Here is a 12,341-nt window from a genome sequence, read left to right on the forward strand (position 1 = left end):
TAAATAGATCTCATAGACCTCTCACCAAGTGATTTCAGTTCTCTCAGTCAAAGCAGCCACATGGGATAAAATTCAAACAGCATAAATCCTAAAAGACAAAATACAGCAGAAAGAGTGGCAATGAAAATTAAAATATCTGTAAATGAATTTAGCTAGCATCCACCGTCCTTTTTACATTCGGTGTGATCTTCCTCTGGAAAAAAAAAATTAAGGTCAACATACAAACTTCCTCTGCTTCCTGGAATTCTTACATATTTTCACTATGATAACATGATTTGTGTGTGTGCAAATGCGAGGGGAGAGGCGGCCGGGAGCTGGCAGAGAGCCCCCTCCCCCTCGGTCCTGGGAGAATGCCTGAAGCATGAGCTCAGCTGTTGGGCTCTGTGCATGGTGTCATACACTTCCACAAGCAAATTCACAGTGACATTAAGAAAAGAAGATCTGGGGCCCTAGTCTCTAAAGTGTTCACAGTGTCCACGAGACAGCTCCTACATAAAGGGCTGTTTATTTGTTGAATTAGCAAATTGGTACCCGTGGAGGGGGTTGAAAATATCTGAGCAATCCTGGGGTTTTGGTACAGTCTCAAAAGTGTGTTTTCTTCTATGTGAGTTTGCTCTGACAGAAACTCAGGTCTTTGCCTTTCTGCTTCCTCCCCCTCCTCCCTCATAAATAAACACCCTTTAAAAAAAGGTAGCTCACAATTAGCCATTAATTAAGTCCTTTACTGGTTTAAAATAAATAGTTGCTGAAAGCCTAGGATGAGGATCTCAGCACAAAGCACATCTGTACACCATGGTGTGCTTCTGAGAAACAGAATTTAAATGATTTGCATATGGCCACCTAAATATTTAATGGGTTTGCAGTTTAGGAAAGCTGGCTTAGAACTATGCTGTGCAGCCTGTCATCTCCTCTGGCTCTGCTGGCTATGTTGGGTCAAACGTGTTGTTATTTTTAGGGCCTGATCCTGGAATTTCAGAAGCTGTTGGAGCCCTTGGCACCATTTTAAATGGGGGCTCCTCTCCAGCATTGTGTCTGCACACAGCTGAGCCTAGGACACGTTCAAGTTTCTAAAGCTGCTGGAGTGTTTGAGAATCTTTAAGCCAAAACCTGGCAGTGTTGTTCCCTTCACAAAGAAGTTTCACACTAGCATGGTATCAGTTCTCAAGCTGCCTTACAGCCCCTCTTTCTTCCCCTGCCCCATCCCCCCACTGTGGCCCGCTATGTACACGCTCCCAAGGCCAGCTAAGCATTTCACGAGTGTGCAGGGCTGAATGCACATTCACAGGAAACAAAACCGTGAGATACTTTCAAAAATGCAGACACACACAGAGCTTCTAGACAGCTACAGGCAGGTGCAGTGTTTGTGCTGCAGCCGACAGTCCAGTGCTGCGCCGAGGCATTCCGATGATCCTGTGCTCCAAGGCCACTGTCAAATATTAACTGAATGCAAAAGTTAAAGTTAAAGAAGCAGCTCTTCCCAGTGGAATTGTAGCATTCTCTCCTCGTCACATTCTTTTGAGCTCATTCATTCCTTTGAGCTCCAATAACAAGTCAGCTCTTTGTATATGGTGAGACTTGTAATGGAGAAGAAACTGCCTCAGAAGCAGAATCCTGTCTTGCACTTTTTGCAGGGATCACTATGCTTCTCTGCCAGCCACAGAGAGATTTCTTCCCAATTTCACTTCCAGACAGCCTTTCTGGCACAGACCTGGTCCCTGTGCTTTAGAGATCAAGTCTCTCATCACAAACATGCATCCAAATAACCAGCATTTCTGGAGCCGTCATTCCAAGTACTTCATCAGGTAAACACTGTGGCTGATGAGGCCAATAGCCCTGGGGATTCTTAATCTCATGCAGAATCAGGTTTTACTGGCTAAATCCCAGTAATCCAAAATTCCTGTTGACCCCAATGGGAGTTGCAGGTGCTTGAAAACCTCAGATTTATGGATCGCTTCATTCATCACTCCACTGCAGCCTTGTCTGGACAGGAAGACAGTAACCTTTAAAGAGCAACACTTCACAACCATTAAGGAACTAATATTTTATGCATTTGTATCACAGTTGGCTCCAAAGCCAACCTTGGCAAGTGTCTGGAGGTTTCTCCTGAGAGTTATTTTGTGTGTTAATACTGCTGCTCTGTTTAAGGTGTTTAAGGGTTGTTTCTCTGATCCTTCTTCATTAGAGGTAATTGAATAGTTTAGAAACCCAATCACTGTTTGGCTGAGTCTTCCAGTCAACAACCCTACTGATTGAATAATCGCTCACAAGACACAGAGGCACAGAAAGATAAGTTTATCACAATTTTCTAGCACTCAGAACATCTTCAAAGTGCTTGACAGGCCACTAATTACTTTCTTATAAACAGCTGTGGATTCAAATCTTGCCAAAATGCAGAAAGATTCCTGTAGCTCATTATTTCAATTTCCCTACTTCACTGGTGACTTCGGCAACAACATCCTCCACAGTTCCCTCACTTGGGGAAAAAAATTCCCTCCAGTTGCTTTGCAAGGAGGTTCTGTGCAACCCCAGGTGCCAGCCCCTTCCTCCAGGCTTCTGAGCTGCTCTGTGTTCTTTCTGTGCTAAGAGATTTCATTTCACCACCCCCAGCGAGACAGAGTCTACCTTCTGCCTGAGGCAGAGCTGCAGCTCAGCCATGCCAATTATAAAAGATGCCTCCCAAACGTGTATTCCTGGTTTCCAGAGTGACTCCAAAGTGCTGCCACACCTATCTTCAGAGTGGCTAAAAGTTACCAAAAGGCAGTGTGGTCACAGGGAGTCACATACCGTGCTGATGAGCATAGCATGAATTGCTAACTAGATGGTCAGAGACACTTGGATTTTTCTCCTGAAATCCCTGACAGAGACAAATCTACTTTTTTTTTTTTTTTTTTTTTTTTTTTTTTTTTTTTTTTTTTTTTTTTTGGTGTGTGTGTGTGTGTGTAGGAATTGCTGTTTGGTGCTGTTTGGCTCTCCATGCTTTGCTGGGACATACCATGGCTTGCTTTCCTCCTAGGCATTACACCCAAAGTTGCACTTGCCTCTCTTGCCTCACCTCTTTAGGCTGCTCTGTATCAGGTGAGCCCCACCTGAGAAAACTGCTCTGAGCTCTGTGCTCCATTTCATTGCCATGGACTTCAATCCTGCAGTTTCAAAAACCCTTTCCCATGGTCCTTGTGGAAGCTGTGAAACATGCTCATACCAGCATCTTTCAAAAACCCTCAAAATAATGTGAATTTTGAATCTGTGATCACTTTCATCCTTGGACTGCTGACTCCCCAAAAGCCTGAGAATCACTGCATCAGAAATTGCATCGAGATCTGTGGTTGAGTGTCTAGAGATGCAGCTGGAGCAGAGCAGCATGGCTGCTAGTACAATAATTCAGCAGCAGGCTAGAGTTAGGGTCACCTGTGCTATAGGTATTTCAAATCTGTCTGATTAAACAATGTTAATTAGTGGTGGTTCTTTTTTCTAGTACAGTCAGAGCTGTTTGTCCCTGTCTAGTAATGGAAGAATGCTACCACCTTCAGAAGTGATTTCTAAGGACTGATTAAAGAATATTTGTTCAACTTAGAGAAGAATGAAGTCCTACATATATGTTAATACATCCCCACTAACACAGAATGGCTTTTTGTTGTTCTCCTCTGTCTGGAACGTGAACAATTTATAGTCTCCTGCTGCATCTAATTAGTGGATCTGACCCTTAAATGGAAGCAGTAGAGGTTTGTGATTTCTAAGTCAAACATTTCTAGGCTCTATCATTGAAAAAAGGGCTTCATAAAAGACTCAAGAGACGCAGTAGGATGATTTTTAAAAGCCAGTCAGATACAGCCAGGAAATAAAGGCGTGCTCTGAAGCAGTTGCATGGCTGTCTTGGTTCACATTCACAACGCAGAGCGAAGGTAAACTGCTTTCAACATGGATATGTGGGAAGAACTTGGCCTTGTACAGCTCCCTCCTTGGTACTAGCCAAGATAAAAATACATCAGGATTACCAGCATCTAGGAAACTAGCATATGGTGCTACCACAGAATGTAATATGAATATACTTTAGAAAACCATTATTTTTCTCTTCTTGAGCAGTTTCTCATTAATCTGGGTGCCATTCATTCTCTGCCTGGATTTTTTCCACATTTTTCCCATGAAAAGAGAGGCTATGCTTGAATTAATTTAATTACCAATGTTTTTTTTCAAATAGTTGTGGCAGAAATAACTTTTCCTAGCCAGGTTAAACAGCCCCTTCAGCTCAGCAGTTAACACTTATTGTTGCTGTCAGCCCCTCTGCATTGATTAGGGATCATATTGCTGTTAGTGCTGAAGTGGCTTGGGAAGTTGCAGTCCTTCCTTATCTCTCTCCTTTCTTTTTCCTGGAAGAGCAAGATGATCTCACCGTAATCTGACAATAAGTTGTTTTCAAATAGTTTAGGAAGAGCCAGAGTGCTCAAAAGGAATTCAGGGGCTCATTTCCAAGTTGAAAATTGTCCCCAAATGAGAGGGCTCCTTCCTTCACAATGTGGTGATCACTGTTCTGTGGGGCTGTTGTGTTTGTTGGAAACAGGCATCATCCAGGCAACGTCCCCCATGGCTGGAAACTGCTTCCCACCCTTTCCATCCTGCCATGGCAAAACCCAGCTTCCCTCAGTGTAGTGTGTAAACTGCAGGTGATGCTGCTCCAAACAGCAGTGGCTATAGCTGGAAGGCAGAGCAGGAATGGTCACCATCATCTCTCTGAGAGGGAAGTGCCTTCCCTTCCCAGCTGCACCAGCCACAGCAGGAGGGAGGGAGCAAAGCTGATTCTTGTCCATCTCACAGTCTTTACCTGCAAAGGTTACACTGGCTGGTCCTGTGAGGCTGTGACCTGTTCTCTTGTTCCCAAACCTAATCTATTTTGCACTGTACATAAGCAAGTGAGAAGACAAAAGAAAATGCTATCCTGTTTATTCTGTCATTTCTGCCACCACTGTCAGCCTTGAACATTTCGTATTTTTGTAAACATGGAATTCATTAGGGCATGCAACTGACTTGAGAAAAGGGATGGTAAAATAGGGAGGTTTTTTGGAGAAAAATATAGACCCATACCCCTTCTCTGAACAAAAAGATGGGTATGGACCACATTCTGCATGCAGCAGAAGTGTCAGCATCTTTCACCAAATTCCAAAAATGCCTTTGTACCCTGTGGCACATGCTGGCAGCTCTAGCAGTAGGTAAGAGAGCTGTCTCCAGCCTAGAGTACTTCCCTTGGGAAGGGGAAGTCAGCGGAGTGGGTAGCTGGAATTAGAGGTGTGAACACAGCACAAGGACCAAGAGAAAAGTGTTAAGGAGTAGTAGAGCTAAATGAAAGAAACACTGTACAGGAATGCATTGGGGGACCAGGAGCAGAAGATGGGCAGGAGAACAGAGGGTCCTGGGAGGGGGACAGGTTGAGAGGACACACATGCTGGAGCTCCCAAGGGCTCTCAGTGGTATTCTCCTTTCTGCCTTTTACAAGTACTGGCAATGAACTATGACTCTTGGCCCTAAGGTACAAAGAGTAACTATACTCATCATCCTTTTGCACTTGCATGTTGTGTAACTGACTTGTAAGTTATACGTACCTAAAAGTAGTTCAGTTCAGGCTGTTTCTTGATTTACACGAGAAGTCTGAGGTTACTGGTCTTGTACTTTCCTTTGGGGGACAGGGAGGGTGGTAGCACAATTTCTCTGGACCGTGCCGCTGTATTTATTTGAATAACGAAATGTACAATTCTGGATGGATGCCATAGTTTTGTACTGGACAGAGAAATGTATCTTAATAGCTTTTATTTGTTCCTTTTCTGAAGGGAAGTAAAGCTTTATTTTTTTGGTTCAAGAAATCTGACATTAGTTGAGACACCACACATTTCTACAGAAGGCTGCAGCCTCTAGCAAATGGATGCATATTTATATGACAGGATATGCTCAGTAGCCCTGGGAAACCAAGAATTGAAATCAATAATTTCTAGTAAATCACAAACTGACACTGGCAGCATCGTAGTCTGGCTGAATATCTGTATCATCACAGACACTCTTCCTTAATAAACAGAACATACAATGTTTCATGTGCTGGTTTTGCATTTTCTTGGCAAGTGCATAAAAGAATAATTTCTAAGCATGATCCAAGGGATCTCTGACAAAGGAAAGAGGGTAACATTTGTTTCTGTGAGCTTTATGGGTTTAAATCTCAGGGCCAATTCTGCCATCAGGTAGTTTATGAATATTCATGTAAATTGTTTTGAGTTGAAGAATATGTAACTTTGCCATGTATCTGGCATGGAGAGAATACTTTGACAGTCATGAAATAGAGAATGTTTTTAAAAAATAGCTTTAGCAAAGAGAGAACAGCTTTAGAAACGAAAGGGAAAATTAAGGAAAAAAGGTGTGTTTCCTGAGGACAGTGAAATTATGTGAATGTAGAAGCATTTTTTAATGCTTAGATACTTAAAGTAATTTGGAATATCTTGTATCAGCTATGGGTCAGATTTTGCCTTTCTGTTCACTTCCAGAGGAACTGAGGCAGATCTGTGTATCCCTGATCACTGCCCTTGTATGTGAACTGTGTGATCCAGCAGTGAAAAACAGCAAGGCTAGAATTATTGCTAAGCCTTGTTTGTGTTATTACATATTCTGAGTGGTGTCTTACTTGCAGTTGGATACAGCAGTCAAATAAGTGTGTCCTATTGCCTAGACATATTCTTAACCTGGAAATTTGGCAAGTGATGCCTATCACTGTTTGCTCCTGATCCAATACCCCCCATGTGCTGGGACCTGGCTCTGTGCCCATTTGGCTGCTGGAGCAATTGATAAATGAGACAACACTGCTGAACATAATGCTTGGAGAAAAGGCATCTCCTGGGGAGAGACAGGGGCTCCTTTAAACAATGCCTGAGAGTTTGCAGGTACCTCTCACTTCAGCACATGACAGCTTTTATTCTTAGATGTGACTGAGGCTGCAGGTGGAATGTGCAGCAGCCTCAGCCCTGCCATCCAACACACCTGCAGCCCAGCACAGGGTTTGAGCTCGCTGGGCAGAGCCAGCAGCAGCCACGCTGAGTGTACACATCACAGTTCAAGAGGGAAAATGTTTTATGCACAAGTCAGAATTGGAGAAATGTCATTCATTATCAAACACTTCAGTGTATTGTTGCTGACAATAGAGCTATTGAATATGATATTATGTTCATTTGTATCAGCTTCTATGCTTTTAATGAAAAATCTTATTAGCTGCAAGATGGTCAGAATTGAAATGTCTCTAAGTCTTCTACAAAAGCAGCTCATGGAATCACAGAATGGCTTGGCTTGGAAGGGACCTTTAAAGGTCATCTGGTCCAGACCCCCTGCACTGAGCAGGGACATCTTCCAAGTATATCAGGTTGCTCAGAGCCCTGTCCAACTTGACCTTGAAAGTCTCCAGAGATGGGACATCCCCCAACCCTCTGAGCAACCTGTCAGCATTTCACCACCCTGATCATCTATGTGCTTCCCTCAGCACTTGGTAATCCCTTCCATTCTGAGACACTCAGACATAATGTTAGCATGTGCCTAAGTGGATCTCTGAGCTATGCAAATAATTGATTTCTGAGTTTAAAAATTAAGTTCAAAAGATAGCAATTTGCAACAAGCATTTGGTCACTAAGCAGATATTAACAATTTGATTTTAAGTTACACTTTAGTAGAAGACAGACAATGTACTTCTCTGAAAGTATGAAGAAGTTACTCACAGAGTTGTCATCTCTTAACTCCTAACAGAGAGATTAGATTGGTGTCTGTTTTTCCATATAAAAGACAAAATTGTAATTCACTTCAATTGATACAATTTTCTAAAGTAGTTCATGTACTCACTGAAATGTTAGTATGTCCATCCATCCTTTGATGATTTTACCTGTGGACTCTTCCATGGGAACTCATGTAAACAATGACTTATGGAAGTTGAAGGACTTAGAAAAAGTTGATCATACATGTTCTTCTTTCATGTCCAGTGAAGACCATGCTGAAAACCTTTAGTAACTGCATACAATCAAAAGCTTTTTTTCTTGAAGCTTATTTTCCTAAAAGTAATGTTTCTTTAAAAGAATTGAATTGCTACATTACCAATTATGCACATATACATATTTTTTTCTATAAGACTTACATAATTACTCAATGTAGTGAGCATTACTGAGGAAATTAAAATTTATTGATGCATTTTATCTATTTTTAAGTATTTTCCATATACTTCTAGTAGGAAAAAATCAAATATTGAAAGGACTGAAAAGAGAGAAACTGAAAGATGGTAGGTGTAGATTAGATATTAGGAAGGATTTCTTTACTGTGAATGTTGAAGCCCTGCATAGGTGGCCCAGAAAAGCTGTGGATGCCCCATCCCTGGAAGTGTTCACAGTGGGGTTGGATGGGGTCCTGGGCTACCTGGTCTGGTGGAAGGTGTCTCTGCCCATGGCAGGGGATTGGAGGTAAATGATCTTTATGGTGTCTTCCAACCCAAACCATAGCAACAAAGAATGGTTTGATTCTGTGAAAAAGGGCATGCAATTAAACACATCCAGAAATGACCTGAGATGCTGTTTTACTCAACACAATGTTACTGATGCTGATAGTATTGTGACTTTCAGAAATTAATTGAAATTTTGCATGCATTAGTAATTTCATCCCTAGTTTATTACACTCTACTGTGGGGAAGTACCCAAAGGACATGAGCCTTCCTGGTTCTGAGCATCAGCCAATTACAGACTGGCTTTGCTTAAACAAAAACTTGCTAAGAGGCTTGCACCACTACCTGCAATTTGTCCTGCAACTGCTCAGTAAAAGTTTCTTTTCTATCTACTGTAACATCAGCTATAGCCTGTGGTCAGAGATAAGATACCAAATTAGCTGGATTGCTGATCTGATCTAGCATAAGAAATGCAGCACTGACTAGTCCAGCTGAAGGTTCATCTAGCCCAAGCCATTGATTCCACCTGATTTCAGGTTGCAAATGTGCAAGTAGAAAGCATCGCATGCTTGCCATCCATCTGGTTCTGGGGCACTGACAAACTTGTGAATCCTTCAGTGAATCTGTGGTGAATCCTTGTGCTGCTCATTTGCTGCTTCCCTTCAGTGTACAACACATCCTGTGGGGCAGTCCTTTCTGCTCAGACTTCTGTTATCCTTTCTGGTGTCAGGAACCCCAGAGGCCAGCTGGAAGTCTGGAACAGTTCTCCTGAGAGAAGAGTCCCAGCATCATGGTTACCTGGAAGCTCAGTTTTAGCATCTTAGTTCACACCAGCCTGGAAGATGCAAACCTTTTCTCTAGCCCTTGGCCATCTTCCATTGGCAGTGCCCAATGCTGACACAACCCCTCAAGGCTGTGTCTGCGTGCACAATCCTTTTGTTTGGTGAACACAACTTAGGGCAGTTTTTTAGCATATTGCAGCTTTCCAGCTAACTGTTCTCCTTAGGCAGAAAGATGCTGCTTTTTCAGAACAGTGAGTAAAGGAAAAACATTGGTCTTGTTTGGGATATTTTTGGATTGTTATGTGTTTTGGGTTTTGTTTTGGTTCAAGGCACTCTTCTCATCCCTTTGTTATTTTTCAGATAAAGTTATAATTTCTCAGCTCTTCGACTCTAGCTTTTGAATAAGACGTCTCCATGTGGAAAGAATTTATACTTGTTTTATATAGGAACAAAGCAAACTATATTTTCTATGGATATTAAACAGGCTAAATGAAATGTAGCAAACTACTGTAAAATTGATAAATAATGTGATTAATCAGCCAGTCAGGCCCAGGTTTGATGCCCAGCATTGGGAGAAGCATTTGAGATACTAGAATATGTTTTGTCAAGCCTCATGGCCATAACAACCTTGATGTCATTAGAATCACATCTTTTCTGCAGAATCCTACAAGTCTTTTTCAAAATAGGACAGAAGCATAGCAATAAGGTAGCCTGCAACATGCTTAGGGTAAGCCTAACCTGAGAAGATGAAATACTGCCCTGAAGAGGCCAGTGAAAGTTTTGTTATGTATTCCAGAGCAGCCAAGGATTCCCCCAGGTCAAGTAGAGTAAATATGCCTAAAGAAAGGGCTCATAATTTAATCACCAAAGACCAAAATTGCAGCCCTGAAATCCCCTGCTTAGCTATTACCTATCACTGAAAATGAGTGATCTCTGCAAGGGGTTTGTTAAATGCTTACACTGCCTAAAATTGGGGGTTTGAGCACACGCAAAGCTGTCCTGCCACTGTTGAGCATCCCAGCACATACCATCCAGGCTGATCAGTGCACCAGGTCTGGCAGCATGGGCACACTTGGCAATGAGCTGCTCGAGTGACATCCAGAGCCTACACAGCTTAAGCCAGCAGGTTCAGAAGGAAAATGTTACCACAGTTCTGTCATGGACTAACTGCTAGAAGTGTCTTGATTTGATTTCCCTCTGAGAGCACAGCCTACCTACAGAAGAACACAAACCACTACCTGACAAGCAGATACCTTTGGCAACTAAAGGCAGCAGCATCACTCCTGCTGCAGAGCAGGCACACACAGGACTCCTCTACCCTACCCATGTCATCTTCCTTTTGGGGGAGGCCTTTGGTCTAGTTTTATGAAGTGAACAAGTTCTTAAGAAGTATTGTCATCTGTCAGGAACTTCAAATGTTTGGCAGGAGTCATAAATGACAAAACTTCTTGACAATAACTGGTATAGAAAAACTGACAGGGACCCACTGTTCATTATCTGATCATGGTGTTGTCAGTAGGACCAGCTACAGCGTGTGTGAATCCCTGGGTGCCCCACATGTTCCATACATATGTATTTTAGTTCAAAAATCTCCAGGGAGAAAGATGGGAGCCCTTACACACACATGTATCTTCAGGGGAGGGTTTCTGACATTGCACACTGGGCAGGCAGTGGCACCTCCTTCCATGAGGAGCTTCATTCAGGTGTGATGAATGTATATCTTCCCCGAGCCTGCTCATTTTAGGTGATTCCTGCTCAGCACGTTGGCTCTTTTAGATCCCATGCTGATGCCCTAATGCTGTGTTTGGGCCTCAGCACCTCAGGCAGGGTTGGAGATTTGGTCTGGGCAGCCCAGCAAACCCAAACATCAGATGTTGATACAACTCCCCTTAGTCACTGAAACTTTCGAGATCTGGCCCTCAGAGGCTGTAGAATTCAGGGTGTTTACACCCACAAAAGTTTGTTATTTTTGTGTTTCTTTTTTTTTTTTTTTCAATTGATAAAATAGATCAAAGGAATTTTAAATAATATAAAAGGCAAGAGCACTAGAAAAGCAAACCAATAAGTTTCCAAACAATGCAAGCTGAAATACCACAAATACTGCTCAGGGAAGCGGGCCCATTGTTGCAGCTGTCACAGGCAAGCCAGAGGCTTCAGCAAAGCTAAAAAGCAATGCTTCTCTGTTGATGAACTGTTATTGTCAATATTTATTAGCTCAGGTATAAAGATGGGTTTGGAGGTCTATAAGTTTGCTGCAAGTTGAAGGTGATTGCTGTCTGGAAAACTTTCAGGAAAGCGAGGTCAGATTCTGGCTCCACTTTTATGTATTTGGTTACAGTAAAGGGGTTATATTCAAATAACTTCCTAATTTTAAAGAGCATAATTTACTCATATCACTATTTCAGGAATGATCTTAGAAACTAGACATTTTATTACAAATGCTAGTAAGTCTTCCACACCTCATCCATTGAGTCAATGTACTGGGACAGAGTTTCTAGCATCTCCAGTTTATCAGGATAGGAGTGACAGTTGTAGTGATTTAGCAAGGTAATAAAATGAAATTATACCAGCCATTATTTGTGGACCCAGTGTGCTCTCTTAGCTGCCTGCAGCTTGCTCTTCCCAGTTCTTTCTGCACAGTCCAAGAGGAGGTCTGAATAGGTTCTCAGCTTTCAGTTGATGGTCTATCAAAATTAGTATTCAGAGGTTGCAGCTTGTAGCAAGCACATTTATAGTCATATGAGAAGTGCGTGGCTTTATGGGAGCTCTCAATTTGGAATTGTGTCTGTTTTCAAAAAGACATGTACATAGCACAAAAGATGAAAATGAAAGAACTCTGCTGTTTCCTTCTTCTAACCTGGGTTCACCTGGGCGAAATGAGTTTAACCCTTTTGTGTTAAGAGTGCTGAACATCCTATGTCACAAAGGGACAGGAAACTACACTCTGTGACAATAACTCAAACCTTTACACTTCATGCTTTGGGCTCTCTCTTCAGTGATTTGAGCACTTTGATTTGGAAGGAAAAAAAATAATCTGTTAATTGCCAGTAGCTTTCTGACCTATCTGACTTTGTACTAAATGAATTTGAAGCTCTACAAGGAAGGTTCTAAACATTCTA

General features: G+C 42.2%; 1 protein-coding gene across 2 annotated transcripts in view; it reads left to right on the top strand.

Annotated features, from left to right (window-relative positions):
* Positions 1–12,341, top strand: part of MAMLD1 (mastermind like domain containing 1) — a 246,200-nt gene that overhangs the window by 151,824 nt on the left and 82,035 nt on the right. The gene's annotated exons all lie outside the window — the stretch shown is intronic.

This window comes from Haemorhous mexicanus, chromosome 14, assembly GCF_027477595.1.
Source record: "Haemorhous mexicanus isolate bHaeMex1 chromosome 14, bHaeMex1.pri, whole genome shotgun sequence".
NCBI lineage: Eukaryota > Metazoa > Chordata > Aves > Passeriformes > Fringillidae > Haemorhous > Haemorhous mexicanus.